General features: G+C 32.2%; 1 protein-coding gene across 4 annotated transcripts in view; it reads left to right on the forward strand.

Annotated features, from left to right (window-relative positions):
• LOC129799659 (protein amalgam) overlaps positions 1 to 18,133 on the forward strand; it is a 304,732-nt gene that overhangs the window by 199,307 nt on the left and 87,292 nt on the right. The window lies entirely within an intron of this gene.

The following is an 18,133-nucleotide window of genomic DNA, read 5'->3' on the forward strand; positions in this document are numbered from 1 at the left end:
TTTTATCGAGCCATCAATCAATTTCATTGTGGAGGGAGTGCGCGCCTTTAGGAAAAGTGATTTCAGGCAAATCGATAAATTTTCCTCTACGATAGCAAAATTTGCAGAAGACAGAACTTTTCGTTGGAAATCAATTACTATTTGATAGAAGGTAAATAGGTGATTTGAAATATGCATAATTTTCGATTTAAACTGCTGACATAATTGGCAATTTCTAATTAAATGATTTTGATATATCCTGGATACTGGATAATTACATTTGCCACAAGATTTTTATACCCTTATGTAGTTGGGAAAGTCCTTGGATTTCAGATGGAAAATACAATAGAAAAAATGGTTATATGAAAGATAAATGAAGCAGTTTGCAGAATCACAGAGACAGCAATTGGGCGTTCTGTGAGGATTTTCCTGCAATCAAAGTCTATATGAAAATAGCACATAAAGAGCGTCATTTGGATCGAATTATCCCCATTATCATCTCTATGGTGTATCATACTATTTGTAGCACAAGAGCTCATACACAATGGGATATGAGAGGAAAAAAAACCAGAGATGGATGTCATGGATGGAAAAATTGTGGGAAAATTTTTTGAGATAAAATCCAATTTTGTAATTACATTTTTTTTTCAAATCACCTCGTGATGTATATTATATTTTCTCTCTTGATATTATTCATTTAATTCGTATTATGAATCATCCCCTAGTAATTATTGTCCACAAAACGAATATGAAAATTTTCCTGAAGCATCAAATCCACAATAAGATCCAATAATGAAGTGAATTACAAAAGATTCTAAAGCATGTATCGGTTTCTAATTACAACGTATCTGACTGTAGGTTCTTAGAAAACCTTTGAAATTAAATAAAGAACAAAAAATAAAAACCTGGTGTACAGATTTGATCATGGTAGGTGCATTTCCGAAGAAGAGGCAATATTAAATGAATAAGAAGTCAATGTGATCCTTAAAGGTTTTCAACCTAATATCCTAATCCTGAAATTAAATATTTTTACTACAATATGAATATCAAAATATTGAAATAAACGAATATAAAAAAGTATTTGGGCAATATATCGGACACCTTATTGCAGAGAAAATGTAATATCGTACAGACATTTTTTGTCTTTCCAGAAGTCTTTCAAAGCTTCTTCTAAAACATTTTATTCGTAGAGGCAATGTATGGTTTCTTAAAACATTGTACAATATTGAAATTAAGAAAAAGTTTGTGGAATGTTGAGTACCAAAACAAACGGACAATATTAGAATCACAACCTCACGTGTGAGCCACTGTCAAAATGTTTATTCACTGAGAAAAAAAAGAGGGTGCGATTAACTTTTTTTCCTCAAAATTTTAACACTTTTTAGGTGTAAAAATATATCAACATTTTTTAATGTTAATTTTACACCTTTTTAAGGGTAAAATTAACATGAAAAAGGTTAACTTTAACCCCCAATACACCTAAAAAGGATAATATTTACACCGATTTCGGATCAATACTGCAGGGTAAAATTAACATTTCCGGAATGTTATTTCAACTTTTTCGGATTTCTCTCAGTGAGCTCGGTTGGTAGAGTAATCGTCTAGTTAACGAGAGATCTCCAGTTCGATTCTTGGTGGAGGCAGGAATTTTTCTCTATCTCCACCGAGAAAAAACTGGATGATTTAAGTGTAATTTGCTCTGATTGACGATTCACTGTACATAAATTCAATTAACATTGAACTAAAGTTCGTAAAATTCTCATGCCTTAAAATCAATCGTAATAACGTTTTTTCAAGGTCAAGGGTAAAAAGAAGGACACCCGAAAACATATTTCACAACCGAAAAATCAAAATAAAAATAATTTTTTATTATTCGAGCTTTTAAGCGTATTAAACAGTAAAAAATATAACCCTTAAATCGTATATGCTAAAATATTCACCGTATTTTTAACTGTAACAAACTACTTTTTGACTTCAAATATCCATTTGACAATAAAATCTAAAATTTACTAACAAATTTTATGTATTTAACCAGATATAAACATAAACTAATGATGTTTATAGTTTATTTATGTGCAATTACATTGATATGATTTGACTATATTGTGTCCAACAAATTTACATAGGTAATTTTGTTAATTAAAAATCAATAAATATAAAGTGTCGATATAAATCTAACAAATGCAGACCTGTGGTATATGGTGATGTTTATTGTGATCTGCTTTTGAATGGAAATCTTTTAATTTATGCCCGTGAGGGTTTTCATTAAACCAAAATTTTCAATTAATTTTCCATCTTTTAGAAAATTATAAATTTCCGAATTGTCTATTAACATTTTGGACGTATACCAATTTTAGCCATATATAATCGAAAAGCTTTCAGTTTCAATTGGATTATTTTGCTTAAAGCACTGCTTGTATTTTCACAAAGTTATTTGATGTTTCCATTTTGTCTATTGTTATCGTACGCTATTAGATATTTAGGTAAATTATTATACCGCTCACAGTTTTGTTTTGAATATTGTTAGAGATGAATTTATAATACTCGAAGTTGATGTACTTGACATAGAACAACTTAACACAATTATAAAAAAAGTCACCAATCTTTTAATATGAAAAAAGTAATTAAAAGTTTTGTCACAGTTTAGAAAACATATAGCAATATATTAATCCATTTCGAGGCAAATTGGTCAATTATAAAACCATATTCAGCTAATGAATGACTTTTATTCGTTACCTTTTCAATAAATCATCAATTAATTTGGCATCGTTCGCTCTCATAAGTTCTTTTTAAGTGAAATCCCATTAATTTTCTCGTTGAAGCTGCTGTTGAATTTCCGCTTATGCAATTGTTCCAGATAGGGAATTCAAGGCAAAAGAATAAGGGGATGGAATGGTGACAAAGATAAGATCGAAGAGAAAAGTTACAGATAGTTGGAACATGTTTGAGATTTAATATCCTCAAGTGAAGAGAATTCTAATGGTGGAATCAGACACTGTGGCTAACATCAAAAAGCACTCAATTAAAATCTACACTGATGCCTCTTTGAAGCGTCACACAGATATTTTATCCGACGATGCTTTGGAGTGGCACTAAAAAAAAAGATATTCTGTTTGCATCGTACACAGAGAAAAATCTATGTTGAAGAACTGTTGGGGGGATAGGATATTTGGGGAATAGGGTGAAGGTGAGGAGATTGAGAGGTTTTCCCCAATGAGAAGAGCGAATGAGACACAAACAGAAAAGTGGAAAAAAGTTGTGGTGGAAAAAGGATTCGAAATCAAATAGTTTCATGATGATGCTCTTTGTGTGATTCCCCATTCTTTTCTGTTGAACAACATATATAGCTTTTCATACATCCGTAGAAGCTACCGGTAGCATAAAAAGCAATTAAAATACCACTTGAGAAACTTTTCTGATTTCACACTAAAATATTTTTACCACTACATAAATGATTGTGAAATAGAAAGTTCACATTTTTCACAAAATATTTGTTGAATTACAATTAAATGTTTCTATCTCCTGAAATTCTTTAAATTATTTGAATAAAAAAAAACTTCCCAAAATTTACCTTTCCAACCAAGGCTAGCACTGTATAATAATTTTTCAGTAATTAATTTAAACTTAGTTTGAAGCTCACTTTCGCTGCAAGCTGGTTCACCGACAAGAGATACTTGTATAAATAATTGCAATTCATTAAAAGTACTTATGAGATATTATGCAAACTTTCTGAAATTGTGTTCAAACTTGAGCATTTTCTACGTCAATGGACGAAAATTAAGGCATTCAAGTGGTAATATATACTGAATAATTACTTACTTATTGAATGCGGATGCCTTTTCTAATATGACTTTGCAACATTGAGGATAAGAGTTTTTGTTGTACATCTTCTCTTTTTCATCTATCAGTACCCTAAACATGTTTATAATAATATTCCAGGAACATTTTTTTACACCTTAATATTAATTAAGCGATTTAAAAATATATATTCCCCCCAGTTCTGAAATACTTTCCATTTGCTTTTTCAAGTCTTCGAATCATCAAATTAACCCTTAAGGGTTAATTCTCATTCCGTGATACAAAGTTCAATTTTAATTAGTCAAACTTCTTCAAAATTTGTTAGTAAGTCGAAAGACTGATTTAAAATGCAAAATTGAAACTTCATGACCCCTTTAACATTAAAATTTGTTATAATATTAAGATTTATGTTAACATTAAAATTTGTTATAATATTAAGATTTACGATTGAGCTTAAGAAATAAAAATGATCTTCATAATCGGAAATCCTCATATTGATAATAAAAGTCATTTATTCTTTATATGTACAAATGGATAAATAGATATTTATTCATCAGCAATGCTTATAAATAAAAGCACAAGAGAGGCAAAAGTATTTTATCAGGGACATCTCGACATTTCATTTTTCCATACGTTTTTGCATAGAGGCACTGAAGACTATTGGCAAGTTTTTTCCTAAAGAGAATTGACTTATAAGTCTGATATATTTCAAAATTGTGCATTAAAAGCTATCTAAAAATACATATTTCATAATGTTCGCCGAAATAATGCAAGAACTACGAGCAAATTTGTTTAAGTCGCGGTGCAATATCTGCAAAATTTTTACAAGAAAAAATGAAAAATGTCTTCACTTTTTATTAGGCTTGATAGGCCCTGTATTTTATAGTTTTTAGCGTCTATCGCCGTCTTAGCGTTGATGACCAACCTCACGAGTGAAAACGGTGGAAAACTCCATTACAGGTTATATGTGCCAATCCGGTGGCAGCCAAAATCCCGAAAGCCAAAATCTCGAAAAGGCCAAAATCCCGAAAGCCAAAATCCCGAAAGCCAAATCCCGATTTTTCAAAATCCTGAAAGGGATGAAATTATATGCAGGATAATTTGTAGAATAATTTCCCAAGACACAGAAAATTTCCCTTTGCCTCCAGAAAACGCGGGTGCAATCGTGGGAGTAGCTATGACACTTTTAAGAATTCGGGATTTTGGCTTTCGGGATTTTGGCCCATTCGAGATTTTGGCTTTCGGGATTTTGGCTTACGGGATTTTGACCGGGACCCGTGCCAATCATCTATGGGAAGTATAATTTCATACAATCTTAATATATAAATTTACAATGTATCATATCAAGAAAGAGAGAAAAAAATAGTTAATACTGTTGTATGCACCGAGAAAAATTTGGATGGTATTTTCTACAAATCGTGTCTTTAAATTCTACTATCTCAAAAGATAGTAGAAAATACCATCCTCCATAGAAACTTTCCTTTAGAATCTACCATCTTGACATTTTAAAATTTACTATCCTATGGATAGTAAATTCTAACAGCCGGATGGTAAAATTTACTATCCTCATTTAGATTTTACCTTGACCTCTCTTAGATTCTAATATCCGGGAAGTAAATTTTACTGGCCGCATATTAGATGTTAAAATTTAACTGGAAGACAGTAAATTTTAACGGAGGATAGTAATTTGGATTGAAATTACCATCCAAGCCAGTAAAATTTGCCATCCTGCTGTTAGAATGTCATTTTGTAATTTCGTGTGTGCCGATGCAACGGTTCTCGATATGCTTTGAATACATTATAGCAATTCGTGGCGCAGCTGGAAGATGCTGGACTGTCATCACAAAGGTCGCGTGTTCAAATCTCGGCTGAGTCGTCAAAGTTGGAAAAAGATTTTCACGCATCAAAATGGCTTGAAATACAGAGAATGTCATCCAGGAAGGGCCCCAAGCCCTTAAACAATGGCCAAAAATCAATGAAAATAAGGAAAAATAAATTTTTCCGACATTTTTCATTCTAATATCCGGCTAGTAAAATTTACTATCCTGCCAGTAAAATTTACCATCCGGATAGTAAAATCTAATATCCGGGGATATTAGAATTTACCATCCGGCTATTAGAATTTACTATCCATGCAATAGATTCTACAATTTTTGACAGTCCAATTTAATATCGCGTTTGCTGGGTGACTTTTTTACTATCCGGCCATTAGAATTTTGTATGGAGGATGGTAAATTTTACCATCCACATTTTTCTCGGTGTGTCATTGTGCCCTACATTGTAAGAATCGATGACTAACTCTTACCGTGAACCATTGATTGGGGCATTAGCTCTAAACTAAAGCGTATCCCGGATTTAAATGCGAGTTGAATCCAGTTAGTGTACGCCAATTAAACTGCAACTTTCAAAAATATTGTATCTTTTTACAGGATTCACTGATGGGAAGAAAAATCGTCTTAGAAAGAAAGAAAACATTCAAAATTTTCAATATAACTAGCTTTAGAACTTGCTATGATTCAATGAATTACTTTCAATTTATCGCCACTCTGACATTTTTATTGCTCGAACTCCATATTTCGATCCCTTACCTCATAAGGGCTCAAATTTTGGATACCTGAAGCTTTAAATTTTTTACGTCCATCCGGCCGTTAACACGCCTAGAGCCCCATACCTTTTGAGATAGCGATTTGAAACTTTCGGAAAAGCCAAAACCGTGTTTTCTGGGTTTGCTTGAAAACGTGTTTTGTGATTTTTCCCCCTTTTTGGATATATTTTAGACATTTTAGATATCACCCAGGCCGATATTTTGTCTAGGGGAAACTGGGGCACCACCAAACACGGGGTAGCACTAAAAACTGCGATTTTTTAATCAGATAGTCGATTTCAGGTGACAAGACTTATAGAAATTTATAGGCATTGTATGGATGCTTGTCCATGTAAGAAATGGTTGAGATGGTCCAAGCAGTTTAGAAATAAATATTAGTGTTTGGTGCTCCCTTGTGTTTGGTGGTGCCCCAGTTTCCCCTATATACGAAATGTCTGCCTAATAATATTCCTTATAACGGGTTTTCAAGGTCGAAGATTAAAGGTTTCTAGAGAGCATATTTATCAACCGAATGGTATCATATTTGGGCACGTTGTAAATAGTCTTGGAAGTCCTCGCAAGCCTGAACCGATTCCAATGTGTTATCAACCAAATTAACCGGTTTATAACCAATAACTAATTTTTATCAGAAATTCAATTATTACTCCTAAGCTATTTTAAGCGATTTTTGACTGATTTATAAATCGGTTCAAATTGATTGTGAACCAGTAAACTTAAGAAGAAATTCCCAGTGAGAAAAACTATTCGAAATCCTTGAATTCGTGAATGTTATTCTTTCCACATGAATTGAAAAAATCGATGTTGAGAGCATATAGCCCTTAAAATTTAAGATATTTTCCTGAAAATACTAATGAATGATATTTTGCTCTAATGAAAAATATTAAGTCATTATTATAGCTTCGTATCACAAAAATAATTGCTGGAAAATGGAAACATGAAAAGTTATTGAAATTTAATAATCATTGCGAATTTTTGAAAATTCCTAATATTTGAGCTTAAATATTTACTTCTTTAACAGAAAGTAGCTGAAGATGTGCAAAAAGTATCCTACATTCCTAGAGTTCCTAGAAGCTTCTACCATACGATTATGTAAGTCTTAGGGGAAATAGCTTTTCCACAGGAAAAAAATTTCTTACAGCCATCCAAAGATAATTTTTGAAACAAAAAGTCAAAATTATTTTTTTTTCTGAACCCAAATTTTATATCCTCTCGTTCTTTAAGTGTTAAGTAGCTCAAAACATCAAAAACGGTTCTGCTTGATTTTCTGAGATTACCTGAATGTCTTAATTATTCTTGTAAAATGTTTAACTGAGGTCAACACGATCATTTTATATACGATTGGCACGATTTGCATAATTAGAAAGGTTTTCTCATAAAAAAATTTCGGCAACATACGTTTTACAATTTTGTACAATACACGTTATCCATGAAAATTAAAATATCAAAGGAATTTTATTCTGTGTAAGTTATAGAATTTTTTTATTTTTAAAGGATTATGTTTGATAAACTTTTCTGGTTATATTCCAAAAATCTGCAATTTATCCTAAAGATGAGCTAATTTTTTGTCACACTTTTCGCCTTAAGCTCTCAAGTGTGGAGAAAAAAAAACATTATTAAAATTTGTATCACCATATTAGGGGTGGAAAAGAAAAAATCCCTATGGAATTTCGTGATGAAGCAAGTGATTAGCATTCTTGGACGGAAAAGTTGAACTGCGTAGGAGGATTTCTAAGGCGGCAACTTTTTCCCTCGATTTTTAGCTCGTTTAGAGATTTAAAGTAGCTTCATTACAACTTGAGACTTCCCCAACAAAAAGCAATTATTTCACTCACATCAGCTACCCATTTGCTTATGTTTTTCCTAAATAAATATTCTTCATGTACCTTCACTGGGGACTTGGGGAAGAGATTACTGGTGGGGGAAATAAAGTTGGGTGACCGCGGAAAAAAATAACAAAAGGAGACGTAGCAGAGCGTGGGAAAATCCGAGAAATCATGGTGAAGAAATGAAGTTTTGTGAAATATTTCTAGCCATAAACATACATGCCAAAGGAGAGGTAAATTTCCACAAAACTTGACACCCTCTCACTCAACGCCCTGGAAATGTCACTTTACCCGCCCCCAGGAGGGAATTGTGCCATTCATTCCACGTAAGAAGTGCACTATGCACAAGACATCGCGACGGTAATCGAGTTGGTGTGGATAAATCTGCTTGAAAGGCGTTCAGGAAATAAAATTGCACCCAGAACTTGGGTTAAAATGAATAAGACGACGTAGAACCTTCAGCCCCCTCCATCAAGTGTCTCAATAATGTTTGTGGTGGATTTTCCAAGTAAACTTTTCTGTTCCCACGAGGATGTATTTCACTTGAGATTCTAAAGTTCAGCAGTTCACACGTTATTCTGCTTTTTCTTTTCTGGATGAAATCATCTTGTACAATGGGACGAATCAATATACTCACGTAAAATAACGGAGATAGATAGCTACACAGTCGTTAACCCATGCCAAACCTTCAAATACTGTGCTATTTATTCTGAAAATCAAGACAGATATAAGTTAAAAAGAAAACTTTTTTGAATTTCATAAATAATGGAAACTTAAACGCTTTTTGTTTCTTTATAAAATCGAATAAATTTATTTATTTTAATTTTTGGGCAATGGAAAATATTTTTTTCTCTACTTATCTTATTATAATAATATTCATGCTACGTATCTTAACTCAAAATTATCAATTTTTATAAGTGACAATTTCTTTTAAAAATGTAAAAATGTTTTTTTTTCGAAACTAATCTTTTCGAATGCAATTTTCATTGAAGAAACTCCGGCTATGAACTCTTGGAAAAGAAAGCTTAAAGAATTAAGTTAAATGTGTAATACTGAAATTAAAAATGTCCTATTCTGAGTTATACTGTGTTATCACACTTGCACATTAAAATTTTAATATGATTCACAATGATTGTAGCTGGTAAGAGTCCAAATGTGTAATTTGTGTTTTTGAATCATTTTATATTCAAAATTTGATCTATTTGTTGATAAAAAGGTAGACTTGACCCGCAAAATTTGATATAAATTGATTTATAGCATTAATGCGAAAAATTAATGCCATTTTCTCTTTAATTTTTTAATGTGAAAAATATTTATGCTTTAGGTAAATTTAAACTTATTTTTGCAGGCCAAATCCACTTCTTTATCAATAAATAGAAAAACCCCAAATATTAAGAGACTCAAAGACACAAATAACATATTTGGACGCTCACAAGCGACAATTAATGTGAATCACAATGAAATTTTAATGTGCAAGTGTGATAACGCCGATAAACTTATATTTAATGATACTTCACCTATTTGAATCTTATTTAAAAATTTAATATTAAAAGATTTAAAAAATCCTTCCAACCTCACCAGTTTTTTAAAGAAATCTTACAGGAGTTTGCCATTTCCACTTCAGCATCATTATTGTGAAGTCTGTTATATTCTTCCTCAAAAACTTAAAAAATTATACTTTAAAATTAAAAATATTTAACGGGGAGTTTTAATCAAGCATTAAAAGACAATTTAAAGACTTAACGTTAAAAAATGTATTTCAGAATTGGGGAAAAACTTTTATAAATAAATCTTTAAGCCAACCTTTAAAACTAATTCGTATTCTGAGATAAATTTGCGTGCTTTAAAATTATCTTTTCCTTAAAATGATTTAATTTCAAATTATAATATCATTTTATGTATTTTTTTTTTAAATATGAAGTCGGTGAAGCAGACTTTAATTTTTAATACAGAAAATTGTATTAAAATTGAAAAGAAATCTTTAACTCATTAACTCAACTTAATCTTGAAATTTTAAACAAAATATTAAAACTTTAATGTAAAAGCTTTATTTCAGTTTGAATGTTCAATCTTCTATTATTGTAAGAAAGTTCAAGAATGTAGAGGTCATTCATTTTTATATCAAAAATCCAATCAAAATTCCAGACGTAATATAAAGTGAATTCCACAATCATTCAATTCTTGAGTTGGAGATCAGCTTAAGTTCAAGCGCTCCAATAATACTTGTTGTTAATACATTTTTTTACGATTATTTTAGCTTCGACATAAATTTTACAATGACATCATTCTCCATTGTCTGTCTTGGAAAACCAAATGCTTCTATTTTGAGAGAAATGTTTCTGTGCATTAGTGAATATTTTGAAAAGCTCTGTCAATGTTTTTGTTTGAATTAACGTATTTGTCACTTGTACACTCTACTAATTTGGCACACTTCTAGGCTTTCCCGAAAAAGAAGTCCCACGGGAAACGCCATACAGCTAATCAGACGAGTGTCATTTGTGCGGTTCATAAAATGGGAATAAACATTCCATGGTGATTTCCAAAAGCCCTGAGGCGGTCGATATAATCAAATTTTGTCGTCTCAAAATAATTATAGAGTAGAGTAGGGCAGTTTCGGGACTTCGGGCAGATTCGCTGTCTATATAAAATCGCAACGGTCATAATTTTGTAATTCACGAAACAACTGTCCTTACTAGACATATGGTTGTGTTCCATCTAGTTCATGCTGTGGTGAAATCGGAGGCAGCCAAAATCCCGAAAAGGCCAAAATCCCGAAAGCCAAAATCACGAATGTTTAAAATCCTGAAAAAGATGAAATTGTATGGGGGATAATATGTAGAATAATTTCCCAAGACACAGAAAATTTCATTTTGGCTCCAGTAAGCGCGGGTGCTACGTGGGAGCATCTATGACACTTTTAAGAATTTGGGATTTTGGCTTTCGGGATTTTGACCGGGACCCATGTAGAAGTCTTTTAGAAAAAAGAAAAGAAATTCACATTATTCGAAGGCATAAACGTTCGAAGGGAGAGTACTCTCCCCTATATTTTTTTTGGGATCGGGAATCTTTGTTTTTTCCATTTTGTTTTTTACACTTTTGTTTTTCCCAACTTATCTTTGGAATCTTTGTCTTCGGTAATTTTTACTTTTTGAAAACTTTGTCTTTGGATATCTTGTCTTTCATACATTTTGCACAAGTATATTTTATAACTTTTCAAAAATTTCCCTTTTCTCAGAAAATTTCCATTTACCCCAAAGAACGAAACTAAAAACTTCCCAAAACACAGAGAATTTCCCTTTGCCCCAAGGGACGAAACTAAAAACCTCCCAAAAACGGAAAATTTCCCTTTGCCCCTAAGGAGGAAACTAAAAATTACCCAAAACACATAAAATTTCCCTTTGCCCTGAAGGGTGAAACTAAACACTTCAAAACAACACCATTGTAATATCATTATTTTATTTTAAAAAAAATATGCTTGTTTAAAATATATGAAAGACAAGATTTCCAAATATAAAGTATCCAAAACACAAAAAATTACCGAAGACAAAGATTCCAAAGACAAACTGGGAAAAACAAAAGTGTAAAAAAGTGGAAAAAACAAAGATTCCGCAAACCATTTTTTTTAATTTTTTAATTTGACGAAAAATGTTAGAGCCAAAGTAATTAGAAAAATTATTAATGCAAAATCTCTTTATGAAAAATATAAAAATAGCAATTTAAAGTAATCTGAATGAATTAATTTTTTTCCTGAAAATAATGTCATTTTACATTATTATAAAAAATTGAATTATTTTAAAAAATAACAGTAAGTTTTAGAAACGAAAAGATTTTCAGATAATGAGCTGGCGTGATGGATATTCAATGGGGACACTTCCGGTAATAGCCAGTGGAAATTTATTTCACCTCAAAAAGAACAACAAATTTTCTGTCTTGCCCAGAACTTTCGGTCCGGATGTGGAGCTTCTTCAGTGGTCGACTAGACTATGTTTTTTGATTTCCTGAAGTTCGTTATTTTTGGAAAAATAGAAGATCATTACCAGCAGTAATCACTTGGGAAAGTTTTTACTAATAGATAATTAGTTTTCTTGCTACTTTTCTAAATTTTCTTTGTGCAATTGTGGCTTTGATGCGATTTGATTAGGCGCTTTTTCTGACCAAATTTTCTGACGTTATTTTTCCAAAAATAACGAACTTCAGGAAATCGAAAAACATAGTCTAGTCGACCACTGAAGAAGGTCCACATCCGGACCGAAAGCTCTGGGCAAGACAGAAAATTTGTTTTTCTTCTTGAGGTGAAATAAATTTCCACTGGCGATTACCGGAAGTGTCCCCATAGAAAATCAGTGAATTTTTGCGCTATCGCAATGGCACCTGTGGCGAAGTCCTAAATTGTTATTTAAAAAGTCTAGTTGAGATGCACAAATAAAAAAAATCAAAAGTTAATTAAATTTAAAATTAATTATTAAAATGTTTATTAATATCGGTCGATCAATTTTTAAATTTTGACCTTTAAAATTCAGGTAGAAGTGCCTTGAGTTTTTTTGTCTGATGAGTTTGAAATAAATACATCTAACATTAGAATTTCACCATGACTAATGCCATAAGATCAGAGCCATTACTTACTTAGATGGCTACAACGTTCTTTTTAAGGGCCCGGGCCCACCGGGCCGCTCATACTAACCTCCTCCAGTCCTGGTAACTCTCCTCCCTCTTTAGATGGACCAGATCCCTCGTTCGATAGGGTCAGAAGCATCGCGGCTTCCCACTAGGGTTGGTTACCCAATCTTCTATCACTCACCAGAGAGTACCGGGACGACCGGGACCTACCAGGTATCTAGCCCGCTAAAAGGTGAACATAGGAATTGAGGAAAACAGGTTACGTGTCGCTAGTCAGTTTCTACTATTTCTTCTTGTCACCTTTAATGCCAGAAAAAATCCTGGTGACCTAAAGGAGATGCAACCCCAGGAGACTTGGATAGAGCGAGTACTCTACCACTTGACCTATTTCATTATCGACTGATCTAAAATTTGGGTTGACTGGATTTAATCGACTTGGATTGAGGGCTGCTAATGTACACTCAAAAAAATCCACGGTTAAATGGGTATGTAAAACAGGGTTTGTCTATCAAACTGATGCCAAACCCTGTTTCAACCTAAACGTGGCAAGGTTTGACGTACAAGTATTTTTTAAACCCTGTTTCAACCAAACCCTGAAAAGGTAGAAAATCAAATCCCGTTATGGATATTGATTAACCTTGCCGTCAGTAAACCTTGGCAGGAATGAAGACCAATCCTCGTCACGATTATATTTTAAACCCTGTTTTCGTCAAACCCTGGCAAGAGTAAACCATAATCCTTGTCAGGGGTATATTTTAAAACCTTTTTCTCAGTAAACCTTGGCAAGAATGAAGACCAATCCTCGCCATGTTTATACCTTAAACCCTGTTTCGTCAAACCCTGGAAGGAGTATGGCATAACCCGTAACATGGGTTACACTCAATCCTTGTTTCCATCAACCCCTGGCAAGCGGAAAAACAACCCTTGTCATGAGTTTATTCAAATCTCGCCTCTTTCAACCCCTGGATGACTATTTTTAACCCTTGTTAAGATTAAAATCAAATTTACTTGGAAAATAATTAAATAAAACTATAAATTCTTATTATAATATTTTGCATCACTAAGGAAATAAAAAGTAACGGCTAGAATAAAAAGTTTATACTTTAGTCGTTATTTTCCTATTTTCTCAGTGAAGAAAAATATTATAAAAGGAATTTCTAAGCCTTATTTAATTGTTTTACATGTAAATTTGACTTAAATTCTAACAAAGATTGAAAAATGATCTCCAAGAAGTTTACTTAAGTGAGATTTGAATTTCTCATATACATACATCAGTGTAGAAGTATAAAAAAATTATAATTAGGTTAAGTAAACATTTAGAATTTATTACAATAAAATAGTACTTGTTTCTCTAACAATATATCATTATAATTCCTTATTTTACTATTAAATAATTACAATTTAACACAAATATAAGAATTTATAACTCCTAGTTATTTCATTACTTTAAACTTTATTATATTATTATTTTTTAAGGTATCGTAAAAATATCTGTTATTTAAAGCTTTTTTGAACAATATTGGCAAAAACTAGGGAGTAAATTTTACAACAGCATGAGAAAAGTTATTTTCAAAATAATTAAGCAAAAACTTAGGAAAATCCATCAAGAAAAATTGACAGTATTTGTTTACCTATATATTCTTTTTCAATATTTAATCTTATCTCAATGAAAAATAAATAAATATATCTAGATTACCTTAACAGCTTTATGGCGTCTACACACTAGTAGAATTTTTTTTTAAATGCCTTTTTTAAAAAATTCTGACGTTTCTACCTACAAGGATATGGGAAATTTGCTTTAAAAAGGCATTTTTAAAAAAAATTCTACTAGTGTGTATACGCCAGCATGGCGTATACACCCTAGTAGAATTTTTTTGTAGTATTGGAACTTTAAAAAAATATATATACATATTCTTTGATAACAAAGTACAACATGTGAAGAATATTTTCTCATCTCAAAGCTTCAAGCCAGTGAGAAACTTTAGGATAGAGCCTTTACAAATTTATTTAAAGCCAATTGAGAAGCATCAACTGTAAAAGCTCTTTTTAAAATCTCAATTTGTGAGATTTATATGCAAAATTTTTCGAAAACTAATGCATCAATTTCATCGAAAATTTGCATACTTCTAGAGTTGATTGCTTAAAACTTAAACAAGGATTTGTTTTTTTTTCCTTGATCATACCTTATTTTGCACGGCGAAATGTAGTGTAAAATACGCCATTTTTTCTTGTAAAAAATGCTATTGAAAACAAATTTCATGTTTTTAAACTTTCGTTGAAATATAACTTTTACTCAACTGCTAATAGCAAATACTTATTTTTCTGATTTCAGAGAAAAATTATGTGAGTTATGTCTCCGAAAATCATTTTAAAAGATCAGCCTCTTTAAATTTGTAAATGAAAATTTTAGAAAATATTGTTCTAATGTTGTACTTTTATGTTTCAGAGTTGGATTTGAAGAAATATTCTTTATTATATTTAAAAAAAATTAAAGAGGGCATATTTTTTTGGTTTCTGAAATCTACGTAATTCCTGAAATTAATCAATCCTGCTTCAGCCTGCACCACTTCAAAGGATGTGTAAGCAGGACGGTGGCAATTGTTTTATTTTGCACTTTCCACTGATCCCTGGCGTGCTTCTGCTCTCTCCTCTTGAAATTTTAGGTAGAATTTCCATGTTTCAGTATGATCCTCTCGTTCGAACTTCTGCAAATCTGGAGTTCCGACATCTAAGAAAAAATGGTAAAATAAACTAAAATTACAAAATTTATCTTAACCGTTTAGACATGTAGATAGATAGATAGATAGATAGATAGATAGATAGATAGATAGATAGATAGATAGATAGATAGATAGATAGATAGATGTTTATTCATTAGCAATAAATGAGGCTAAATCCCGTGGAAAATAGAAAACGTATAAAACGGTTAACTCGAGATTAAAAAAATAAGTCAAAACGTAATCTTGACACAGTTTAAAATTCAAAAGTCTTTAGAATATTTTGTGGTGAACAGCATTTCACAGTTTTTTCACTAAAATCACGAGAAATTTTATCGATTTTTTTTAGAAAATAAAGATAAAGATAAGAAAATAATAATTTTTAAAATTTCGTGAAAATCTCGTTAAAAATACAGAAAACGCCGCACTTTAACTTTGGATGCGCACACTTTGCACCAATACTAACCGTGGCAAGGATGAAAATCAACCCTTGAGAGATTAAAACACTTAAGGTTAACTCAAGGTTAAAACAGGGGTAAAATCCTAATCTTGACACGGTTTAAATTTTAGGCGTACGGAAAATCCTCAGTAAACAGCATTTTCACGCTTTTTCCACTAACACCTTCAAGAATTTCACCGATATTTTTTATGAAAATTAATTTCTCACTGTTTATTTAGGCATTGATTGTGGAAAATTGGTATAAATTCTGTGAAAACTTGAGGAAACGCCGCACAATGGCTTTAGACGCGCACACATTGCACCAATACTAACCGTGGCAAGGATGAAAATCAACCCTTGAGAGATTAAAACACGGTTAACTCAAGGGTAAAACAGGGGTAAAATCCTAATCTTGACAGGGTTTAAAATTTAGGCGTGCGGATAATCCTCAGTGAACAGAATTTTCACGCTTTTTCCACTAAAATCTTCAAGAATTTCACCGAGATTTTTTTAGAAAATATATTGCTCACCAATTATTTACACATTTACGGTAAAATTAACCCTAAATTCAGTAAAAATCTCATGAAAAAGAGAGAAAACTCCGCACTTTGATTCTTGACGCGCACGTTTGGTTACAAACTTGAAAAAAAAATTAAGCACCACTTACCACAGAACTTTTCACAATTTACTCTTCTTGTCGCTGATATGTCCCTGGGTGGTCACTGTGGGGGCTCATATTGAGCCCCAATCCCAGAAATGTCAACGCGAATGCCTCCATTCTTTGAGGCACACTGAACACTAAACACCATTTTTCTCTTACTGATTCCACTTGACAAGTTTACACGAGAAACCCTTAAATGCATTAAGAATCTCGCCATGATAGAAATTTAAAACCATTCAAACCTTGCGCAAGATTTAAACCGATGTGTTAAGGTTAATACTGAAATCCTTCACTAAAAAAAGGAGTTAAAATTGCTGAAACAGGGTTAACTTATGTTTACAGTTTAAAACCTTTTTAAAATTAAACCGTGACTAACCCTGTTTATAGTCGATTTTAAACCTTGCCTCAAATAAGCTCTTTTTTGAGTGTAGATAGATAGATTGATAGATAGATAGATAATTTATTCATCACAATGTCTAAGAAGTACAAATTTATAAAGTTGCAAGAGCGTGTAGTGTTTTTTGCGGCCACCGCCGTCTTAGCGTTGATGACCAACCTCCAGAGTGAAAACGGTGGAAAAGTCTTTCACAGGTTGTATATGCCAATCATGCATCAAACATGAATAAAAAAATCATAATGTATACAAACTCTAACATATATTTTGCTCATTTTAATGAGCAAAAGGAAAAAAAGCAAACAGAAAATGCTGCTCTGTACCATTTGTACTCAATACGATCAAATGATTTACCTTAGCCAGACTGACACTAAGGATTTAAAAAATATTTAATAGATATGCATGGTTCGAAAATTGCTTTTCTTCAATGTCGTCTTACCGATCTCTTACCCCATAAATCGGATTTAGGTACATCACAATTAACTTAATCAGTGCGACTCTGGATTAGTCCAATCTACCCTACTCTTCTGTATTTGACGCTGGTTGTTGTATTTCCGAGATGATGGGATTATAATTGATCTCGTGTTATTACGCGAGTATTTTGCTTTTGTCCCACTTTCAACATTAGTTTTCCACAAAAGGTCTGCCAGTTTCTAGTTTCTGGATTTCTTTTGGGCATGAAGTTCAGGGAGTTTGAAGTCACGAACCTCCTCAATTCGTTCATTGAAGGTAAAGAATGTACTCTACATCTATATTGAGTTGGGGTCAAAAAGAATAAAGTGAAAAGTTTAGTACAAAGCCTTTTACTCGCAGTGTCTGGCACGCATAAAATGTTATTTGAACAATGCCATGGCAAAAATTTTCCTGTGATAATCGACGTAATGTCAAATAAAACGCTTAAATGGTCCAATGACCATAAAAGCATGAATTTCTCTTTGGTTTCAAGTGCGCTTGAAAGACACTTTTTGCTTGCAGCCGTCAAAATATGGAATTTTATGTCATCCAATATAAAATGAACGGATGTTTCTTGGAGTAATAACTTGATTACCTAATTAGATTAACGGAGTTAAGAGGCGTAAAGGGGAAAGTTCTCAAAGAGC

The sequence above is a fragment of the Phlebotomus papatasi genome, chromosome 1 (genome assembly GCF_024763615.1).
Source record: "Phlebotomus papatasi isolate M1 chromosome 1, Ppap_2.1, whole genome shotgun sequence".
NCBI lineage: Eukaryota > Metazoa > Arthropoda > Insecta > Diptera > Psychodidae > Phlebotomus > Phlebotomus papatasi.